Source organism: Saccopteryx bilineata, chromosome 1 (genome assembly GCF_036850765.1).
Source record: "Saccopteryx bilineata isolate mSacBil1 chromosome 1, mSacBil1_pri_phased_curated, whole genome shotgun sequence".
NCBI lineage: Eukaryota > Metazoa > Chordata > Mammalia > Chiroptera > Emballonuridae > Saccopteryx > Saccopteryx bilineata.
This window is the reverse complement of record NC_089490.1, coordinates 328,701,877-328,724,706: the sequence shown is the minus strand read 5'-3', so window position 1 is coordinate 328,724,706 and position 22,830 is coordinate 328,701,877.

Here is a 22,830-nt window from a genome sequence, read left to right as displayed (position 1 = left end):
GTAATAATAATAACAATAATAATAATAATAATAATATCTGACTCAGGAGCCATCACCACATTGAACAACTCCAAGTTCACTAATCACTGTGATCATCTACACTATAAACAGTGAACTTTAGAATTGTGTAGGACCATGGCCCCACTGTCAGATACTGTTCTAATCATTTTTATTTGTTGACTTACGTAATCCTCACACACCCCTGTGAAGGAGTAATTACTCTGTCCGCATCTCACAAATTAGAAGAAGGCTAAGTCCCACTTTACACAGTAAGCAATAGAATCATAATTCCAAGCAAAGCTTTCTGATCTTAGAAACCACTTATAATGAGTACACTCTGCCTCGCCCCTAAAAAGAAAACAAGGAAAGCAGGATCAAAATATTAGTATCCGGACTTAACAATGCAATCTAAGATGAACTAAATGTGCTTAAAGCACATGTTTTCAACTGCTTACAATTTAAAACCCCAGACAGAATTGAAAAACTAACTACGTGAGGACACTGAAAAATAATAATCGCATGAGGACTGGGGGAAAATGTCAGACTTTGGAAAAGAACCCACAGGGGTATGACTTCGCAAACCTGTTTCCCTCCTCCCTCGGTCGGCTGGCACAGCTGGGGCCGCGGCCTGGGCACAGCCGCCACTGCTCAGAACGAAATATCAGAAATAAACTGATTTTCAGGCCGGAGGACAGAGAGAAATCCCTGTGTGCTGAAGAGTTTGGAGGGAAGCCACATTTTATTTCTCTTTTTGTTTCTGGCCATGCCATGCCATGGGTGGTGCCAGGCTCCAAGCTTTACTGCTCAGCAGCATATGGGCACCTGAAACCCCAAAAGCAAAAAAAAAAAAAAAAAAAAAAAAAAAAATTTGTCCAGAGAAACTTAGCAAATGGGCCCTACATATAAAGAGCATGAATAAAATCTGTTATTTTTTTTCTCTTTCTCTTCTTGCCACTTCTCCCTCAGAGCTCTGTCACACTGAGCTCTGTAACAGAACAGGAGGCTAACACTATAGGAAATGCCACATTAATGACCAGTAAAACTGGGAAGGGCAATGTCCAGGTGAGGATAGGTTCTTCAAGGGAGAAAGCTAGAGAAAGGACCTCTTACTTCTTCATCTGAAAATCACAAGTCCCAGGATCATCCCTAAACTGTATACCTGGAATAGACACAAAGAAGCAAAGCAAAGGCTATGAGAGTTGAATAGTGATATAAATCACTGCCTAGTTTCCAAACTAAGACCTGAGAGGCGCACGGAGAGACCAGACCTCAAACGGAATACTAAAGGACTAGAAAACTATAGATGAAGGTTGGATAGAACTTGCTGTTTGAATCTAATTTTAGTGACTGATTGCTAAAACAAACAAACAAACAAAAAACAACTTTTTTTTTTTCAGAGGATTTTAACAGGGCTCAGAACTTGACAGGCAATGTTCAAAATGTCTAGAATATAATTTAAAATAAACTCATATACAAAGAACCAAGAATATGTAACCAATTAAAAAAGATAATTAACAAATGCCAACCCTGAGATGATCTAAATAAGACTTCAAATTAGTTATTAAAAGCATAGTATATGAGATACAAATAAACACTCTAAAAATGAATTTGAAACACAGAAGTTCTTACTAGAGAAATAAAAACTATAAAAAGTAAAATAGAAAATTTATAACTGAGAAATACCATATCTGATACTTTCAAAATCTACTGAATGAGATCAATAGAATAATGAAGAGGTCAGAGAAAAGAATCAATGGACTTAAAGACAGAGCAATAGAAAGAATCCAATCTAAAAGTTAATGAGATCCTGGCAAGACAGCCTCTTTTGGTTAGAGCATTGTGCCGATACACCAAGGTTGAGCATTCAGTACTCCATCAGGGCACATAAAGAATCAACCAATGAGCCTGGCCAGGTAGTGACACAGTGGATAGAGCTTTGACCTAGGATGCTGAGGACCCAGGTAGGTTCATAACCTCAAGGTCGCTGGCTTGAGTGTGGGCTAATATGGCTTGAGCGTGGGTTCACCAGCTTGAGCATGGGATCATAGACATGACCCCATGGTCACTGGCTTGAGCCTAAAGGTCCCTGGCTTGAGCCCAAGATTGCTGGCTTGAGCAAGGAGTACCTCGCTCTGCAGCAGCCCCCCAGTCAAGGCACATATGAGAAAGCAGTCAATGAACAACTAAAGTGCCACAACAAAGAGTTGATGCTGCTCATCGCTCTCACTTCCTGTCTGTCTGTCCCTGCCTGTCCTCCCCCCTAAAATAAATCAACCAATTAAAACATACTAAGTGGAATAACTAAGTGGAAAAATCAATATTTTTCTCTCTCTTCCTTCCTCTCTTTCTAAAATCAATAATAAATAAAAAGTTTTAAATAAATCAATAAACGTCAAAGAGAAAAAATGTTTTTATAAAAAGAGAACAGAGCCTCGGGAACCTGTGGGAGTAAAGAAATTTGATACATTTAAAAATATTTTTATATTTAAAAAAATATATATATATTATAATCGAACTTTAGAAAAATAATACATTATAGGAACAATGATTAAATGTATGTGTACTTCTCAACAGAAACCATGAAAAACAGAAGAGAATAGAAGAATACCTCTAGAGAGCAAAAAGGAAAAGAACTGTCAACCTAGAATTCTATGTTCAGCAAAAGTATCTTCCCTGGAATAAAGGCAAAACCAAAAATTCTGAATGAAGAAAATCTAAGATAATTTCTTGGTACAAGACTTTTTTTTTTTTTTTTTGACAGAGACAGAGAGTCAGAGAAAGGGACAGACAGACATGGAGGGAGAGAGATGAGAAGCATCATGTCTTCATTGCAGCTCCTTAGTTTTTCATTAATTGATTTCTCATATGTGCCTTGACTGGGGGGGGCTGTAGCAGATCAATGTACCCCTTGTTCAAGCCAGCAACCTTTGGGCTCAAGCCAGCGACTCTGCGCTCAAGCTGGTGAACCCGTGCTCAAGCCGGATGAGCCCGCACTCAAGCCAGCGACCTCGAGGTTACAAACTGGGGCCCTTGTCATTCCAGTCTGATGTTCTATCCACTGCACCACTGTCTGGTCAGGCTTGGTACAAGACTTATTCCAAATGAAATGCTAAAGGAAGCTTTTTAGGCAGAAGGGACATGATATCAGAGGAAAACTTAAAACTTTAAAAATGAAAGAAGAGCAACAGAAATGGTAAAAATCTGGACAAATGTAACATGGTTGCTTTCCCCTTTTGATTTCTTTAAAATATGAATGACTGTGGAAAGCCAAAAAATAAAATACTATTGTTTGGTAATTAGTTCAAGGATGTATTACATATGACAATTATAAGAAGGCTAAAGAAATAAATATGGTTATAAAGCATCTATATTTTCCTTGAGGTGTTAAAAAGTAAGTAGATGGTAAAACTTAAGACATATATTTTAATCCCTAGCATAAGCTCTAAAAAGTAATACACTGAGATATAACCAAAAAGTCAATACATAAATTGAAAAGAAATATTCAAATAATCCAAAAAAAGATAGAAAAAAGGTAGATAGAACAAAGTCATAGCCACAAACAGAAGGAAATAAAATAGTTAACCAAACTTTAATAATTCTGGATCACTTATTGATTCAATAAATGCATCAATCTCTTTAATTAAATGTAATAATCTAATTAAAATTACTTTCATATTGCAGAGAAAAAATTCCCAACACCCAACTAACTATATGTTGTCTATAAGAAACATGTTTAAATATAATGATACAAATAGTACAGCAATGTATAAAGAGATACTATGCAAATACTAATTAAAAGAAAGCTGCAGTAGCTATATTAATATTAGACAAACTAGATTTCATAACAAGAAAAATTGCTAGGGATATTACTTAAAGATTTTTAAAAGGTCTATTCAGCAAGAAACAAAATTCTAACTACATGTGCACTTAAAAACTGAGCTTCTAAATATCTAAGCAAACCTTTAATAGAACTGGAAAAAAGAAATGAATTAATTTACTATGTGAAAGACACTGTAATAGAAATAGAAAAACAAGGCATAGACTGGGAGAAAATATTTGCAACTTACATATCTGACATAGTACTAGCATCCAGACTATATAAAGAATTCTCAAAACTCAATAAAAAAACAAACAGCCCAATATAAAAGGTGATTAAAGATCTGAACAGAAACTTCACCTAAGAAGATATATGGATGGGCTAGGGAACTGTATAATGGCCCCAAAGATGTCTGCATTCTAATGTGGAGAATTTATGAACATATCAATTTATGACAATTTAAAGATCTTTAGATGAGATTATGTTGGATTACCCAGGTGAGTTTACTGTAATCACAGTGGTCCTTATCAGGATCAAATCAAAGATTAAGTATGGAAGCAGAGGTTATATAGGAGAGATGTTACACTGTTGGCTTTGAACATGGAGGAAGGGGTCACAAGTCAAGAAATTCAAGTAGACTACATAAACTAGGAAAAGCAAGAAATGAGTCTTCTCATAGATTTCCAGAAGGAACCCAAATCTGACAATTTTTTTTTTTTTTTCTGAAGCTGGAAACAGGGAGGCAGTCAGACAGACTCCCGCATGCGCCTGACCGGGATCCACCCGGCACGCCCACCAGGGGGCGATGCTCTGCCCATCCGGGACGCAGCTCTGTCGTGACCAGAGCCACTCTAGCGCCTGGGTCAGTGGCCAAGGAGCCATCCCCAGCGCCCGGGCCATCTTTTTGCTCCAATGGAGCCTTGGCTGCGGGAGGGGAAGAGAGAGACAGAGAGGAAGGAGGGGGGGGTGGAGAAGCAGATGGGCACTTCTCCTGTGTGCCCTGGCCGGGAATCGAACCCGGGACTCCCGCACGCCAGGCCAACGCTCTACCACTGAGCCAACCGGCCAAGGCCTGACAATACTTTGAAGCCCCAGTGAAACTGATTTTTAGAACTGTGAGATAATAAATCAGAGTTTTCTATAAGCTACTATATCTGTGATATTTTGTTATAGCAAAAATATATAGAAATATATAGAAACTAATACAGAAGCCAAGTTCTTAAATGAAAATCATCAACATCATTTGGGAAATACAAATTAAAACCACAATGAAATGCCACTACATATATACTAAAATGAAAAAAAGAAAAGAAAACTGAGATACCAAGTGCTCAGAAGGGAACTGAGCAATCAAAACATTCATATGTTGCTTATGGTACTGCAATATGGTACAACCACTCTAGAAAGTAGTTTGGCAGTTTCTTCTAATTTAAAACATATGGTTATCATATGACCCAGAAATTCCACACTGAGGTTTATACCCAAGGGAAATGATAACTTACGTTTACCCAAAAGCTGAATGCAAAGTGTATAACTTTTTACTCATTGTATGACATCCTATATCTTCCAGAAGCTATAAGCAACAAAAATGCAAAATGCCCTTCAACTGGTGAATAGACTGAAAAAAAAAAAAAAAAAAGCATGGTACAGCCATTGTAGAACACTACTAAGCAATCAGAAGTATTGGATCAGTTATTGATACATGCAACAATATAGGTGAATCTCAAAAACATATGCTAAAGGATAAACACCAGTCTCAAAAGGCAATTTCTTGTATAATTCCATATAGGAATAATATTCTGAGAAAATCCAAACTAAAAGATCAGAGAACAGATCAGTGGTTGCCAGGGGGCTGGCACTGGGACATGGCTTGACTACAAAGGGACAGCCAGAGGAAATTGTGAGTGATGGTACTGTTCTGTGTCTTGATTATGGTTGTAGCTGTATGACTGACTGTACAGGGGTCCTTGGGTTACAACACAGTTTTGTTCTTACAACAGTGATGTAAGCCGAATTTTAGTTTAAATCGAAACACACCCTAGCTTAAGTCACTTACCTATCCTAACACAGTTATAAAATCATAATCTAGAACATAAAACCTCAACTAAGCCACAGAAAACGGAAAAGGACATAAATATACTGTACTGTACCCTGTACTTCAGTAACAAAAAATGACAAAAAATAAGTGCAAAAAATATTCCTTACCTTTATTCCTGTGGCTGGTCTGCACACTGGAAGAGACATTGCAAGGTGGGAGAGAGTGACCTATTGGGAGGAGGAAGCTGGAGAGGCAGGAGAACCTGCAGAAGGTGCTGGAGATACTGGGTCAGGTGAATCAGGATCACCTAAGGAACATGCAGGAGATGCTGGAGATGATTCTACCTGTACTACTATCATCTCAAGAAGCAGCTGGTGTAGAGAGTACTATTGCTGGTCTCCCTACCTTCTCAAAGAACTGTCCCAGGCTAGTCTGGAATGTTGATGACTTCTCCTCCAAACTCTGCCTATAGCATTGCAAGGCATCCTTAACAGCTCTGTAGACCTTACTGAATCTGTCATCTCTGGGGTCCTCAGCCTGAAATTTTGCCAACCCATCCTCTACCACAGGAAAACCTTCTGCCAAACCCTTGATAGTAAATCCCTTGGGCTCTGGGGTTTCTATCTCTTCCTCTCCAATCAGCTGCTTGTCCAGCTGAATGAGGTCCTCAGCAGACAGCTCCTCTCCATGTGATGCCAGTAGCCCTGTGACATCCATCGTGATGGCTTCGAAGCTCTACCATCTGAAGGCTGACTTTCATTTAAGAATCATAATAAGGGCCAAAATGTTGCCAAACAAAGCAACACAAATAGAACACTTGCACTTTTAACAGTCCAAAGTGGCGTAGGTAAGCGTACTGGGGGACGCCTCTCCCTCACTCATATGCCTCGTTACTGTGTATTCTTCCACCATGTGCAACCAAACTAGTTCACCCACGTAGTCCATAAGTACAATGCTAACAGATAAGCCAAAACACATCTCAATTTTTTAGAATTTTTATGGGAGTATCGTAAACTTGAAACGCAGTATGTGAGACTGTTGTAACCTGAGGATCTCCTTATACACTCCTCAAAATTCATATACCTGTACACCAAAAAAGTAAAGTTATAATTTCTTTGATAGTAGGAACCAAGTTGATGTTTTCAACTTAGGTGTGTTCTAGTTATACCACAGATCTTCACTGTGATTTTAAATAAATTTCTTTACTTCTCTGGTCAAAAATGTTCTCTCTATACTGTGGGTTTGTAATTTATAGCATAATACCATAAATATCATTACTAAAAAATATTATCAATTAAATAGGCATATTTTAAAAATACTGGCATTTCAGTTATGACCTCTTTATTGGATAACCTTATTTGTTTGTCTAATCAGATAAAAGCAGTACCATTTTGTGTCCTTCCTTCCTTCCTGGCTTTAAGTCAGTGGTAAAGCAAGGCTCATAACAGCTTCCCCTGTTCTGAAAGAGCTCATAGCCTTAAAAGCAATGGGGTACTTAGACTTTATTAAAGAGGGAGCTCAAAAGGAGATATTTAGCATACAGTGTCTTAAATATTCATCCCATTTATATCCTCTTCCAAGTTTTTCTGGACTCAAACTTAAATCATTCTTTCTTCACCTTTCCCAATTAGTCACACAAAACAACCTGATCCAGCTTTCTGAGCTGGAGAATCTTCCTCAAGCATTTCTTAATCTCTCCCCTCATTCTTTGCCAATACAGTTTGAGACATACTATTGCATTTGTGTGTAAATCTGTGTAAGAAATCCCAATAAACAGGTTGAAGTATTTGGAATGACAGAAACATGAAAAAATAGAGGTAACAGCTAAAAATTCTTTTAGAAAACAATATTGGATAAACAAAACTTTGCACATAAAACAACAGAACTTAAACCAGAGAGCTTATAAAATGTTAAATTGTACAGTACAAGTTAAGTGATGAGAGATTTCAAATAAGAAAGAATCAAGGTGTTTGTTAAGAAGTAAGGTAATCAATCTGCTGATTGATTAACTGTCTGCTGGGCACTCAGCAGTCTTTTTCTTTTTTTTTAGCACAGACTTGCATTATGAACAATCACTACCACTCCCAACTCAACCTACACACACACACACACACACACACACATCAATATATCAGTGTGTAAATCAGTCACATAACAATCTAAATTGGGTGATTAAATCACTACTAGTTTATGGCAGAACAACAGAACTTTCTGCCACTGGTTGACAAAGAACTGATTCTGATTTCAAGAAAAAAATATAATCATTTTACTTCAGATGAAAAAGAGATAAGCCCCCAAATGTTGGTTCACTCCCCTTATATTTTCTACCATCTTGAAAATAACTATAGGTATAATTTATGGTAAAGATTAGAAGGCACGGCAGTTTCTCTTTACTCCAAATAAAGAATATCAGAGTTTTGTGCTTTCAGACTTAGAAAGTATTCATCACAATGAAAAAATGTGAAAAAACTTGATACCCAATAGTGATAAATTTAGCCTGAAATATTTGTCTCCTCCACACATCACAGGTGGGCTGATTAAAATTGATGTAATAAAATAATTTGGGCCATTTATTCAGAAATTTTGCGTTGAGTCTCAATTATGTACAATGTACCATGTTGCAGATAAATTGAGTATATAATATGACACCTAACATTATTAAAATAACATAGGAATCATCAAACTACTGCTTGCTCATATAAATAGTTTTATTGAAACACAGCCACACCCATTTGTTTACATATAATCTATGGCTGCTTTAGTGTCCCAATTGCAGAGGTGAGTCAATGTGACGGAGATCGTAAGCTCACAAAGCCAACCATATTTACGATATAGCTCTTTAAAGAATATTGCTGACTCCTGGAATAAGAGATTTCAGCATATATTTCTTGTGTGCTTGTTTAGAATATGTTAAAATTAGGATAAAAGTCAGTGAAAAATTGGTTGAAGTAAATGATGGAAAAAGAAAAACTGAGGATGGCTTAAAATTTTTAACTAAAGAATTGAACAGATTATGGTACCATTCACTAAAATAGGAAAAATCTGGGGGGAGGAAAATTGTGTGTGGGAGTGGAGTGGTCAATGAAAATCAGTTCTATTTTGAAACCGTATTGTCTATTCACATCAGCACTCCATTTATGGACCCCTGAAGTTTGTTTCTTTGGGTATTTTTTATCTTTGATGTCTCTTTAACCCAAATAGTTACACATACCATGGGACATAATATGGTGGAGTAATGACAATTCCAATCTGGAGCTAGATGACCTCAGTTTGAAACCTTTCTTGAGCAATACTAGTGATGTCACATAGGGCAAGTTTCATAACTTTCCCTTAGTTTCTTTATCAATAAAAAGTGAAATAATAATAATATCTGACTTAAAGTGTTATTATAAGGAGTAAAGCATTTAATATGTGTTAAATGGATAAGTAAAAAATAAATATTATATAGGGTTTGTTCTAATGCCAAAGAAAAGTTTTCATCAGTAAAAGTAAAACTTACTCTGTAGTGAGGTGGAGGGGAGAGAAAAATGGCTTCGTTTTAGGTGCCCTGGTCAAACACAGCACGGCAATCAGTCCCTGTACTTTCCAAAGTTCCGGAAGCTGCTGCCCAGATGGTGGCATACCAGTAGGCAGGCATTGCCATGAACCTAGTGATCTTCCACTAATAGTTAAGATGAGAGAGATTCTGTGCTTATTACGAAATAATTATTCACGCTTTGAAAACTATGTGTATTGCTGCCATTTAATTTGTTTCTACAAAGAACTGAGCCCCTGGCACCACTCCACTCATAATAATTTTCTCAGTGCCTACCAAACGTAACCACTGTCCTGACTTTTATGATAATCACACTTCTTGTTTTATGTAGTTTTTCTATGGCTTTATCTTTAAATCATGTATATCTAAAAAGAGTAGTTTGGCTTTGTTTTCCAAACTCCATAAATTGAATTATACCACATTTATTCTTTCTAGCATTGCTTTCTTGTTCACTATTATGTTCATGAGAATCGCAAATGCTGTGGGTATCATTTATAATACTCTGTTACTTAAATGCATCATACCTTGATTATTTTGTATTGATAGTAATTTTAATTTTTCCAGCATTTTTTACTATTATAAATAGTGCTTCTGTAACATCATTTTCATGTCTCTCCATGAATCTTTACACACATTTCTTGGATATTAATTTTGAGGAATAGTGTCATAGTGTATACCTATACATTGTCATAGTATAACATTGTCATAGTGTATACCTATCTATAATACATAAAATAAAGCTAAACTGTTTTCCAAAGTGAACATACCACCAGCAGTATCTGAGCGTCCATTTTCTCCACATATTAATCAGCACTTATTATTCACCTTTATAATTGTAGTCACTTTGATGGCTGTGTATTAATTGTGGTATATCTGAATGTCCCAATATTGTATAGAAGCTGTGGTAAATATAGAAAGAAGCTGAGGAAATGTATTTTGGAGCTGAAACCATGGCAGAAATCTAATGGATAAAATTACAGTAATATAATGTTATAGTAATTAAATATATTGAAATATAAAAAATATAGATAATATATAGAAATAAATTAGAATATAATATTAAAAGCCACTAAAGCAAATGAATAAAACTATGCCTTTTGGGTGGAGCTAATCTGGTGTGTAGGGATATGATAGGCAGACTAGCCCTTTGAGCAGGGCCAGTTAGTATGTGTGTGAAATTATATATAGATAAAAAGAGTTCCCTGTGAGGAACTCCCAAAAAGTAACTTGATGTGATAATCCTGTAGATTAACACCTGTTAAAAGGCGTATGCCAGAAAGGGTACTGAAGTAGAAGGGCCACCAGCTAGTCAGTCATCCAGACTTTAACATTAAATGTGGACTGACTTCATGCTGCTCTGACCAAGTACAGCTGAGAGGAGCACGCTGACGGGCCCCATTAAGCTGTACCCAGGCACACCATATGATCTGTGAGTAATAAATTGCCTGTGTGATTCTTGCAACTAACTTGTGTGTTGGTCGCGTCTTTCCTCCGGTGGCAATTGGTCTCAGTATCAATAAGTAGAATCCTCACAGCTGCCCCAAGAGTAGTCTCGAAGAGGCTGCCTGGCCTGCTGTTCAGCAGGAGTGTCTCACTGCATGGGATGTTGAATCAGGATGCCTGATCCACACAGAGCTCGGGCTCTACTGGGACAGATAGAGAGGGCCTGAAACTGAGAGACAGAAAGGAAGTATTTGATGGAGCAAGGGCTTGAGGGGATGTAAACAGTGTGAAACAAGAGTAAAAGGGGAAGGAATTAAACAAGAGAAAAGGAAAGAAAAACTCATAAATACAGACAAGAACATGGTGATTAACGGAGTGGGGTAGAAGAGTAGGAGAGGGTAAAGGGGGCTAAATGGTGATGGAGAGTTGACTTGTGGTGTGAACACACAGTACAGTGTACAGATGACGTGTTATAGAGTTGTACACCTGAAACCCATAGAATTTTATTAACCAATGTCATCCCAATAAATTCAATAATAAAAAAAGTAAAACAATTATCCTGAAGCAAGAACATATCTTACACTAAACTGGAAATGAAGAAAAGTAAAGACAGGTACAAAAATAAAGTAGGGAGATAGAGAGACAATATGAACTTGTAGAATTTCCTGACCTGAATTTCCTATTTTACCTTTAAAAAGGAGTGAGTTATCAGCTAAGGTTCAGTATGGAGGAAGGCGATAGAGACTGGTAAAAATGAAATAGCTACTATGGCCCTGGGCAGGTAGCTCAGTTGGTTAGAGTGTCATTCTGGTAAGCTAAGATTGTAGGTTCGATCCCCAGTGAGGGCACACATGAGAACCCACCAAAAATATATAAATAAGTGGATAAACAAATCAATGTTTTTCTCTCTCTTTCTCTTTTTCTCAAATCAATAAATAAAAATTAAAATAAAAAGGAAACAGCTACTGTGGGAAACAGGAGAGAGAAAGCTAAGTACCTTTTTATATTCAGCACATAATAAGCACCTAAAAATGTGAATATATCTAGAATGGGACTTATAAAAAATAACTAAAATTGTTAATATGTCTACCTGTCTCTCACTGTACTATAAATTCCTTTAGGGTGGTAATAATATATAGTTCCCTTGTATCCAGAGGATTTATTATAATTTCAGCTGTCTAGTATATATCTAATACATTTTTAAAAATTTAATAAAAAGGAGTAAGTTCTATATTTCACCACATCTGTAATTACCCTTAGACATGCCTGGGCATTCCACAGTTAAATGAGAGGCGGGGATATGACAGACAATTGCAAGAACTGGTCCATGAGCCTCTGTAAATGTTGCCTGGGAACACATAGAATTACTATGTGTAAGCAGCCATGTGGTTTCTACAGATTAGAGAAGAACCAGGAAATAGTGCTTCTGTTTTTAAAATGAACATTATGAATCAAGATGGTGACATAAGTTGTTTCTGATTTCATTCTTCTCATGGAAGACCAAGTTACTATTCATAGCCATACCATCATGGTGAAAATCCCAGAACCCAGGGGGGACTTGAAGCACAGCCCTGGAACACAGAGACTAAGAAGGACCGTATTTCAGCAAGTGGAGCAGCTACACTCTGACTGTACTGCCCCTCCCCCAGGCCTGCACAGAACAGCAATGAGAGGGCCACCCTGGTCCTATGGCTTCTCCAGTGGGAAGAAAGAATGCAGTGTATACAGCCAGCACCCCAAGCACTGCGGTATGCTTCCTGAGAAGCCCACTCAGTTCTTGTCTCATGGGGGTCATTGAGGAAATCTGCTAGACTTGACCACTGGGGACAGGACAGGGATGGAGAAAAGGGCAGGGGCTTATAGCAACCAGCACTCAGATCTTGGCGGACCATGTTCCTGCTTGTAGCAGAACACAGCAGAGATCCCAGCCAGTGGCTCTGTCCTTCTATCTACACAGCCAATGGTGGCCTCATCTGGCCAGGGAGCTCAGTTGGCAGTTCTATCTGATTTGGCACCCCAGTTGACAGGCTATACTGGCCATGAAGCCCCTTCCATCACCTGACTTGGGAAAAGAAGCAAACTTGCAGCCGTTCCCAATTGTTGAGTGCAGCCTTCAATCTCTTCTAACCCCATGACCCAGGCAGCCACAGAGCCCATCCTCTAGCTTTGCTTGGGCAGACCATCAGGCCAGCAGAAGAACTAATTGCTACTAATAAGAAGCAGCATCCTATTTGAAGAGTAGCTGTGACCTCATTGCAACCAAGTGCCCAGTCTAATCTCCAGCTGTGCCTTAAAGATGGCACTGACACATTAATGATGTTCTTAGAAGTTCTCTTATAACCTGGCCTGTGGCGGCGCAGTGGATAAAGCGCTGATCTGGAAAGCTGAGGTCACTGGTTTGAAACCCCAGGCTTGCCAGGTCAAGGCACATATGGGAGTTAATGCTTCCTGCTTCTCCCCCCTTCTCTCTCTCTCTCTCTCCTCTCTCTCTCTCCTCTCTAAAGTAAATAAATAAATAAAATCTTAGAAAAAAAAAGATTCACTTCTACCTTCATACATTCATAATCATCTGTGCAAGGCAGTGCGTAAGACTCCACAGAAGATATAGAAATGAAGCAAAACCAGTTTTGCCTCAAAAATGCTAATAAGATGAGGCAAGTGCATGAATATTGGGAACACCAGCTAAGATGTGATGAGACATTTGTGTTCTATGACCCCCACTTGTACAGAAGCCAACTTACACTGTGTCTCTCTGACCTCCCCCATTTATACCTCGCTTATCAAAATGTACCGAAAGCCATTTTATGTTACCTCGTTTCAAGAGTTTCATTCAGAATAGGAACTTGTGGCATGAGCTATAAACATAAACCTGCCAAAAAAGTAAGTTTTCAGAATTAGACTAAGCACATTTCTGTTTTATGCCTTTTTTTACTTCACCTCAGGACCTCAGAGCATTAACTTATATTCATGTACCTACTGGTCCCAAGTGTTCTACACATACATAAACATAGAGCAATATGCTTTCAGAAGTTGTAGTTTCCACTTAGCTTTTAAAAGTTGTATAATCTCTTGGAAAAAAAAAGTAAAGGGCCTAATTCTTCAAGAAATTTGAATTGGCAATACAGTCTAATAATTAAATAACTGTTTGGCCTGCCCACAGGATATTGGAATTGCAGTTAACTTGAATGCATCAATGCATATACAATAACTAAGATATTACAAGTAATTCCAGTGGAATTGCTGTTACTCTGTCCCACAGATGACGCAAGCATATTTAATAGCAGTTGTTCAAACAGTACTGGCATGATTTTTTTTTCTATTATTCCTATAAATTTAAAACATAAAGTTATGAAAAGTAGATCTCTACCTAGGTATTCTTCATCACCATGAATTAAAATTTTGTAATGAAAATAAAGCATTCAAAGTCATCATAAAATGACTAGAGGTTAAAGCTAAGAGTAAAACTCTAGGTCCCTGATTCCTACTTCCTCAGATTATATTTCAAATGGACATTAGTTCAGGGCAGTGGCATGAATAAAGGTCTTAAAGCAGCAAGTCTTGTATGTGGGTCACATGATCTGGCCACTCCAGCAGCCTGCAGGAACAGAACGAAAAGACTGCCTTGAGAGAGTTATGAGATACTAGTTTCTCTACATAATATCTGTCACATTTTTCTGCTTGAGTTCAAAATTTGGAACACCCTGTGTGACAGAGTTGCCACGGGTGGGCCATGGAGAAAACCAGACTGAACCCATTCACTGCTAGTTCATGACCCTGAAAAAATTATAAGAGCTAAGTTAGGAAACAGCATATTCGTCAACAGTTTTATTTGTAAATGTCAGAAAATGGGTGTTTAAAGGCTGGTGTGGTTCAGGAAACCTCTGTGTATAATACAACATACAAACCTGCACACCCAGTATTTCCAATATCTGAGGTGGAGGGTTCGTAAGGATGGCAAGTCATTGTAACACTAAAAGAAATTTACCTGTGAAGCTCAGTTTCATTGACCACCAAGACACTGATGCAAGGGTGTTGATAAACTAATCACAGTCCATGTCTGCCCTCACCCTTGGTCTCAGAAACTAGATATATTCAGCACATTAAAAATGGAATCATCTTTCAGGTGACTTCATATTTATCAACTCCATATGGATGCATATATAAAAGCATGATTAAATTAGTATAGAGTAGGAACTACAATATCCAAAGAGAACAGACACAAAGAGATTATGGCCAATAGATACAACCTCTCTTAGAAAGCAAGTTATATAGCAAACCAAATTATTATTATAATGTCAGTTTATTAATTGATAAAGAGAATTCTAATTGCAAAGTGGGCCAAATATAAAAAATCTTTGGAAGTATACTTTCTTCACATGAGCAAGTTACATGAAAAACCAATTAATAATCAGATGTTTCCTTGCATATCATAATCTTGAAACACAGCACCCATTCTACAGTTTTAATAATTGTTGACTCCGATTAGAGAAGTCTGATCCACCTTCTCCTGGAAAAAGACAGCTGGTGTGCATTCTCTCCTTGGACTACTCCTAGAAGACTACAGCCCCAATTGTTAGTTTAGACCCTCTTCCTCATGCATTCTCCCTACTATTTATGGATGGCTTTTAGTCCATCTACTTCTAGTCATTCCTTTGACTTTTGAGTTAAATGTACCTCCAACTATTTACTTCCACAGTGAAGTTCAAGAACTGAAATCCCTACTCTTTTATGGATTCTTGCTGTATTGGCCAAGAGTTTGCTTAAAGGCTTTAATCACTGTAAAAAAAAATAGAAGACTGGATAAAGAAGATGTGGCACATATACACCATGGTATACTATTCAGCCATAAGAAATGATGACATCGGATCACTTACAACAAAATGGTGGGATCTTGATAACATTATACGGAATGAAATAAGTAAATCAGAAAAAAAAACAAGAACTGCAGGATTCCATACATTGGTGGGACATAAAAACGAGACTAAGAGACATGGACAAGAGTGTGGTGGTTATGGGGGGATGGGGGGAGGGAAGGAGGGAGAGGGGGAGGGAGTCGGGGAGGGCCACAAAGAAAACTAAATAGAAGGTGATGGAGGACAATCTGACTTTGGGTGATGGGTATGCAACATAATTGAATGACAAGATAACCTGGACATGTTTTCTTTGAATATATGTACCCTGATTTATTGATGTCACCCCATTAAAATTAATAAAAATTTATTTATAAAAAAAAACTGAAATTCCTTCTCTGTGTGATACTTCAAGATCATAGAATTTTGGGGGTGGTGGTGAGCCAGATCATTTAGTTTTATGGTTTGTTCTTACATCCTTTTGTAAAACTATACCATTTAAAGTTGTATAGTATATCAAACTACTTTTCCGTGACCCTGCTTTCTTGTTCTTGAGTCCAGCTTTATTGTTTAAAAGCTATGTAGGTCTTCCACGATTACTTTTAGGAGATCTCACACTTCAAGTCTGTTTTTCTACCTAGAACACGCTAAGCCAGCTGGTCCAGTGAGACTATGGCAAGCCAAAACACAAAAACAAGACATTATTGATGTCTACTTTAAAGCTCACAGTCATAAAAATGCCTTATGATTCTTGCAAAAGTTCATTGTTGGATAGAATATGTGACTCCTTCTCAAAGAGAAATATTCAGTCTTTCAAAGAAAATAAACATTTTACTAACATTTTTTGTTACTTGCAAACCCACACTGCCCATACTGGAGTTAGCTCTTATGATAATCTTGCAGAGCAACACAGAAAAATCTTAGTTTCTTTCTTCTATCTTTCCAACCAACCCTGTCTTTCAAATTATGCTTGCTAAAGTCCATATATATGGGTAGACAAAGGTAGGTTTCCAGCTGTACTACAAATAAGTAATACAATAATTAATAAATAATAACACAAGAATAAACTGTTTTGTGTACTCACAACAATAAACCTACTTTTGCCCTCTCATGTATAATAAAAAATTAAGAAATAAGCAGATGAAGAAGAATAAAGGTACTTGTAAGTTGTTGATCAAGTTACCATCTTCCTTCCCAGACTGAGGAGAGATGGGTGAAGGATGACAATTTCCTTAGCCTGATAACACCTCTTTAATTCTTCCTTTCATCTTGTTTATTTCCATTGTAGAATAACCTCCCTAACAATTGACATGTTCTTTCTTTAGATATGTTAATTCCTTCATACCTTCATGCTTACAACAATATAGTTTGCTGGCCTGAACATTATTCCTCTCTTTCAGAGAACACTCAGGGGACAACATTATTGCTTGTGTTTCAAAGTTATTTGGGGACATTACTTGAGTGCATCACCTCTTTTTGCATTATAACAATTTCTTATATATAAGAAGTAAAACTTTTTATATATAAGTTTGTGATTCTAATTTATTAAAACCACAGAGTCCAAAGCCAGTCTTCCTGGATTTGAATTCCAACTCACCATGTGCTAATTGCATTATCATTGACAAATTATCTGATCTTTCTATGTCTCAGTTTATTTAGCTACCACATAGGAATAATAATAACATTCCCTTAATACAACTGTCCCAAGAGTAAATAAATTAACATATGTAAAGTACTTAAAACATTGCATGACACACTAAACTTTGTTTATGGAGCTTATACAATGGACTGGGCACTAGGAATACAATGGAGAGTTATGAATCCTATGAAGTGGTCATCAACCTGGTCCCTACCGCCCACTAGTAGGTGTTCTAGCTTTCATGGTGGGCGGTAGCAGAGCAATCAAAGTATAAATAAAAATATAGATTTAACTATAGTATGTTGTTTTATAAAGATTTATTCTGCCAAACTTAGCGAAAATCTGACATAAAGTACTTGGTTAATATGCTTTAACTTGCTGTAACTCTTCTTTATAAATTTTATAAAGTAAAGTTACTTCCCTACTTTATAAATCACCATGACTGTGGAACCGGTGGGCAGTTAGAAAATTTTACTACTAACAGAGATACAAAAGTGGGCGGTAGGTATAAAAAGGTTGACTACTCCAGCTGCAGTATTTTCCTTCATACTACTATGACTTTTACCACTACTTCTGGCCACCAATTGTAAGGGGATTTATTAACACATCAACCAATTCTCTGATACGAATATATTGCAACTCCATTTAGTTTTGACACTACCTACCTGGAACTAGTGTCAGCTCATGCAAGGTAATGGCTCAACTCCCATAAAACTGTCCCAACTTCAAATGCCAATCACAAGCCCCACGTTGTGACCTGTACTTCTGACTGACAAGCTATAAATAATTTGCTAGAACAGTGCACAGAACTCAGAAAAGTGTTCACTTACATTTACAGGTTAGTATATAATAAAGAACATGGTAGAGGCTACTGATGAAAAGCCCGAAGTAGAGAGACCTATGACAATGTCTAGAAGGATCCTGAGTGCAGGAACTTTGCCCCTGTGGAGTTGGGGCTTTTCACCTTCCTGGTACATTGATGTGATCATCAAACCCTATACTCTGGGCAGTTTTATGGAGGCTTCATCACACAAGCATGATCTATTATGTATCATTAACTCAATTTCCAGACTCCTTCCCCTCTCTGGAGAATGAGGGAATAAAGTTCCAATCTCCTAACCACAGTTTGACCTTTTTAGTGGCCATCCCCCATCACAATTACCTAGAAAATCCTAAGGGATTTAGAAACTCTATGTCAGATACCCCTATCGCTCAGGAAATTAGAAGAGTTTTTAGAAATTCAGAAACCAGGTTCAAAGATTCAATATTAGCTGGAAGTGGGCCAGAGACAAATATCAATATATATGTATGAGAAATATGTGAGTTTATTATTTCACAGTTTATTTCTCAGTAGAATATGTGAAGCTTATATTCTATTTAAAGAGACAGACAAAAACTCTAATAATACAGGCAAATATAAAAACTACATGTTATAATGGGGCTTTTTAAAAAAAATAAAAGGAGTTGTGATAGAAAATGATAAAGAGAAATTTGTTAGATAGAGCAGTCGGCAAAGTCTTCTCCAAGGTCCTGTCAGGGAAGTGAGTGATTTCCAATTCAGTGAGTTGAGGAGAGAACGTCCCTGCCAGTACATACAAAGTGAAGAGCATGGTGTTTCAGCAGCTGAAAGAAGACAGGGTATTGGAAAAGATGGTATGTGTCATTTGGTCTTATTTCATCAAATCAACGATCAGCAAATATTAACACAAAATTTCTTGGTACATTCATAAGCCATGCAGCCTAGTGCCTGATACCCAGTTGGTTCTTATATTGTTTTTTTTTATAATTCAAGACAGAAGTTAACAAGTTCTTAAATGAAGATGCTATAGAATTATAATGCAAATGTTTTTTTTTTTTGGAAATTTACTGATTCAACATGTGTTCTGAAATAACCTGACTCTAAAAGTTTCTATTGACTTTTCCATTTTTGCCCCAATTTCTATACTTGCATTGACAAAAAGAATTAAATCTGTTTACAGTTGTAAGATTTCACCTGTGACACCATAAACAGTTTTTGGCCAGTTTCTGCAATCTAGTTTCTTTCTGACCATTTGTGGTTTTTCCTCTCCTTCTCTGGCTCTGAGACTTCTTCTTTCCCTCTGCTTCTCACTGGGGGTCACCATCAGCAGGTTTAAGTGCCATTTATGGTGTCACAGGTGAAGAGAAGGAGAAGAAAAACACAAATGGTCAAAAAGGAAATAGACTGCAAAAATCAGTGACATGTGAAGAGATATAATGATTTGAGAAAAGAGAGAGACTGACATCTAGTCCTGAAGGACCAGAGGAGGTCATCTGTCCTGGGTCATCATCGTAGACAATGCAATGCTACAGCACTAAATTATTCTTTGATGTTGAATATCCCAGTTGTTACTCTAGCATATTTTTATGTAAATAATCTGACCTGCAGGTGTTCACAGAAGAAATTCTGGCAAGTGAAGCCAGCTTCTAAGCACTGAATAACATCGCAAGTAACATCTGTTTGAGACCCTGGAGCAGTTCAGTGAACCCTAAAGTATCTGCGAGGTGGTAGGCTTATTTGATGAGGTCACAAGGCAAACACAACTGCAATGACAGGAGCAACTGTTCTGTAAGAGGGAGTGTCTAATGGGCACATCCAGAAGTTCTCATCTTTATATCAGACACATGTTGATGCCTTAAAGTCACAGGCAGAAGGGTCAGTCACTTTCTAAAATAAGAGTAACCAAAGATCCCAGATTCCATTTGTACTGCAGTCTTACCATGAAGATGAGAATACTGATGGTCAGAGATTGATAACAGAGTAATTCTTTTTTTTCTTGAGCAGTCTTCTGATGAGGTTAAGAACATATTACCTCAGAACAGGGCATCGAGGCACATAGAGTATTTTCAGATGAAGAAATTTGGAAACAACAGGTTAAGGACAGACTCTCTGACCTCCCGTTCCTCCCCTGAAGCAGGTCATTAGACTCTCACACGAGAGATTCCCTCCTTTCGCCTGGAGGAAAGTAGCATCTTGATCTCTGAAGACAGAGGGACTCTCACTGGAATATGAATCAACAGGCCTTGCCTAGCTTCCCTCAGCTTACTACCCTTAGCTCATATCCTTTGGTCTCATCATATTTTCTCATGACCTTTCACTCTTAATCAAACCTAGTATAAAAAGGTTCAAGCTCAATAACTTCTTTCAGCCTTCATTTCCTTACGAAGGTTCCTGTGGCATGTAAACCTTACATTAAATAAAATTTTATGCTTCTTTCTGTTACTGTCTTGGTCAGTTTAATCTCAGGCACAGTCATGTTTGAGCAAAAGCTTTTCCTTCCTACACAGGGAAGAAGAAAACTGGCAAAGAGAATTCATCTCTAAATTCACTAATTCATTTTCTCATCTGTGGCCATCTTTATGTTCTTTGTGCCCATTTTTAATTGGATTATTTGTCTTCCTAGTGGTAAGTTTTAAAGTTCTTCATAAATTTTGGATATTAACCTCTTATCAGATGTACCGGCGAATGTGTTCTTTCATTCATTATGTTGTGTTTTCATTTTGTTAATGGTGTCTTTTACTGTGCAAAAGCTTTTTAGTTTGATGTAGTCCCATTTGTTTATTTTTTCTTTTGTTTCCCTTGTCCAAGGAGCAAATATATTGTTATAAAAGATGTCTGAGATTTCAATGTCACTAATCATGAGAGATGCAAATTAAAACCACAAAGAGATATCATCTCACACCTGTCAAAATGGCTATCACGAATAAATCAACAAACAGGTGTTGGCAAGGAAGTGAAGAAAAGGAGACCTTTATGCACTGTTGGTGGGAATATAGACTGGTGCAGCCACTGTGGAAAACAGTATGGAGTTCCCTCCAAAAATTAAAAATGAAAATGCTTTTTGACCCAGTGAGTTCCTTTCTGGGAATAAACCCTAAGAATTCTGAAACATTAATTTTATCAGCTATATGTACCTCTATGTTCATTGCCACATTATTTACAATAGCGAAGATTTGGAAACAGCCCAAGTGCCCATCAATAGATGAGTAGATAAAAAGCTATGGTAGGCCTGACCTGTGGTGGCGCAGTGGATAAAGCATTGACCTGGAAATGCTGAGGTTGCCGGTTCAAAACCCTGGTCTTGCCTGGTCAAGACACATATGGGAGTTGATGCTTCCAGCTCCCCCCCCCTCTCTGTCTCTCCTCTCTCTCTCTGTCTCTCCCTCTCCTCTCTAAAAATGAATAAATAAAAAATAAATAAAATTTTTTAAAAAGCTATGGTAATGGCCTGTCCAGATACTATAGCTTGGTTGATTGGGAACATCACCACACCAGAACACAGAAGTTATTGGATTTTATTCTCTAGCCTGGTCACATACAGGAGCAGCTTGATGTTCCCATCTCTCTCTCTCTCTCTCTCTCTCTCTCTCTCTCTCCCTGCCTGTCTCAAAAAAAAAATCTGTGGTATACTTACACAGTGGAATACTATACAGCTATAAAAAAGAAGAAAATTGTACCTTTTGTGACAGCATGAATGTACCTGGTGATTATAAGGCTATGTGAAATAAGCCAGTCAGAGAAAGTCAAACACCATATGATCTCACTTATATGATATATAGAATCTAATGAACAAAACAAACTGATGAACAAAATAGAAAAAGAGGCATGGACACATGGAACAGACTGACAGCTGTCAATGGGGAGGGCGGTAAGGGGACTGGATGAAAGAAGATGAAGTGATTCGACAAGAAACATATATATGTAACACACAGAAACAGACAAGAGGGTGGCAGTAGCCAGAGGAAAAGGAGAGAGGTGGGGGTAGGTGGCCGTGGGCAAAGGTGGCAGGGTACAGGGACAGAAAGAGACTTTGATGGGGTGGAGAATGCACAATGCAGTGTATAGATGGTGTTTTATTGAGTTACACCAATGAATTCAATTAATAACAAAATGAATACATTCACTTATTCATCTCTTCAACCGATATTTATCAACTTGCCTACTACATATAAGTCAGGAGCTGAGAATACAATAGTTCTATCTACTCATCATGGCCTTTATATCTTTTTAGTAAATGTTTATCAAGTGATTTCTCTGTTCCTGACATCATGCTAGATTCTCGATACACAGTTAAAAGTCACAGTAACTGCCCTCAAGGAACCCCAGGCTAGTTTGGAAGACATACCAGTCAGCAAGCACAGTATGAACAACACTATGAAAAAGATACACAAAGGTGCTAAGGAACCCTGCCTGGGGAGGCAAGTTAAGAAAGTTTTTCAAGTTGAATGAAGACTAGACTGAGTTGTCAAAGATGAGGAAGATTGGCTAATGCAAAGAGAGAAAAGAATTGCACTCTTAGACTATTGATTGTGTGTTTACAACATATGTGTTAGGTACATACTCAACACTTTTTATGGACTATATCTCTTTTATTCTTTAGAATAATGCAATTACCTAGTGTAAGACCAGTGGCCTCGCCATGGCCATGCAGGTTCTCATTGGATTTGGGCAGACAGTAAAAGAACTGTGGAGCCAGAAAATGGTGGGCC